The sequence below is a fragment of the Trachymyrmex septentrionalis genome, unplaced genomic scaffold (genome assembly GCF_001594115.1).
Source record: "Trachymyrmex septentrionalis isolate Tsep2-gDNA-1 unplaced genomic scaffold, Tsep1.0 scaffold30, whole genome shotgun sequence".
Classification (NCBI taxonomy): Eukaryota; Metazoa; Arthropoda; class Insecta; order Hymenoptera; family Formicidae; genus Trachymyrmex; species Trachymyrmex septentrionalis.
The window spans coordinates 842,359-844,528 of NW_017305463.1; the positions used below are offsets into that span (position 1 = coordinate 842,359).

The 2,170-nt window shown below is 27.2% G+C and overlaps 1 pseudogene; it reads right to left on the reverse strand.

Annotated features, from left to right (window-relative positions):
- Positions 1 to 488: 488 nt before the first annotated feature.
- The window catches only part of LOC108749586, an 8,813-nt pseudogene continuing 7,131 nt past the window's right edge, over positions 489 to 2,170 (reverse strand).

Consider the following 2,170-nt stretch of genomic DNA (forward strand, 5'->3'; position numbering starts at 1 on the left):
ATAAATGTTACTTAATTTTATATGGCATTGTCAGACTAAGACATATAACTATATAAAGAAAATTACATAAAAAGAACTTTTCTTTCAGAAGAAAAAAATTGAGTAATATGTCATGCGGTACAAAAATGACGATATATATTTTTTAAATCTTTGTAATTGTCACTCTATGTGTGTGTACATGTGTGCGTGCGCGCGCGCGTGTATGTGTGTGTGTGTGTATAGAACGCGATTCTGTAGAAATAGTTTTAATATGTTAGCCTTAAAAGTTGCATATAAGTCAATGATTTATATACCTAATATTTCTAATGTTAGATTTTTCCTATTTAATCATTGTGTTTGTGCATGTTGCGTGTTCAAATAAATTGCGGTAAAAATAAACGTCTCTCTCTTGATCTTGATAATTTTGCAAACTACCTAAAATAGATATTGTTGTACATTTTAAAAAGTATATACAAAAACATTTCACTTTATTATATTAAATAGCGTTTAGATTTTGTTTTTAGAATTGAATACATATAAGTAGCCATTTTAAAATCTGTTAAACGACCGTGTTGTCACATAATTTGGAAACACCCTTATACTTTTCCAACCCTTGCCAAAGCTCGGTGTATCCACAATCCTCGACAGTTCTGCGGTACGTAATAACGCCCTCAAAAGTCTCGTGGAATCGGATGAAATTGAATTTCATGCTGTAGAAAACGACGATCCACAAAAGGGCTATTCTTTCTTTTAGTGGCCAAACCTGCAAAATCAACGAGGAAAAGTATACTGCTGAAAGAGAATAGAATAGAAAATCGGTACACGAATAAATTTTCCATCTGTCACGCAAAATAAATTATAATATATATCAGAGAAGAAACAGAAAAAGAAGTATATGTGTAGTACTTGATTTAGAATACTTATACATATTTTTGGAAAGCACGATTTTCAAGTTTTTCTGATTAATCTCATGTTTTAAATAATTATTTTTATTATTAGTATTTTGTATACAATTTGTTTGCCAATAAATGCCACGCCAAGCGAAAACGTGTTATGTTTTTGTGGTGTTTAAAAATGTCATCTCGATAAAAAGGAAGATGTATTATATTATGGTTCTCGTAATTATTATATTTGCCGCTTTTAATATCTCCGCTTAGATAGCAAATCTAATATCTATATTCTATTTAGGCTGACATTTAATGGAGTGTAAATATACCAATACACAGCTAATAATCAACATTAATTATACTGCACTTTTACTCTCGAGTATTTTAAAATAGATTTAAGATATATTTTAGTTATATTGGCTATAAATCATTTACAGCTCTTAAGATGCTTATTAATAACAAATTATTTACATTTTTCTAAGATGCTTATTGTCAATATTATTAAATTGCTTGTCAATTTATTTCATAGTATTACAATCTCAATTCAGTTCACAATTACGATTTAAGACTGAAAATAATTTCTGCGTGCAGTTTACAGAACTGGAGATATATAGGGTAACTCCGGTATATACGCCGCACCTAACAAAAACTTAATTTAATAAGTATTATTTACTATTTTTAAACTACAGGAATAAGGTAAACGAATTATACTACAGGATGTATCTGAAATAACGCTCACTATAGCTTTGTACAATAATAAAAACTGAGACGAAAAGTCCTCACATCCTACTAATTTGCAATTTTTGTAATATTTTTTTTAGTTGTTTAATGAGCAAAATGTCTAAAATCGAAATATAAAACAACTTTAACAGATTTTTGAAAATTCTTTAAGAAAAATTTTCAAAATATTTCACGGAAAGATATCTTAAAATTGTCTTATACATCAATTTTATCCGTTTATTCGGTAATATAATATTTAAAAATTAATATTTCATTAACTATTGCGAAAATTACAAAGAGGACTCTTTGACTTAGTTTTTTATTAGTAATAGTATTATATAGTTAATGAGCGTTATTTCAGTTACACCTTGTATATCAGTAAAAACTATGTACTACTATGAAAATCTAATCTACTACTATGAAAAAAATATTAAAAATCAGAAATATTTATTTTTTGTATTAAAAAAAAAACTTTTCGAAATTTTTGAACCTTTGCCATACTCGTATATCTCATAAGCGAAAGATTTATCGTTATTTTCCAAACCCTGTGTAATTTCTAATGTATAATATATATATATATATAT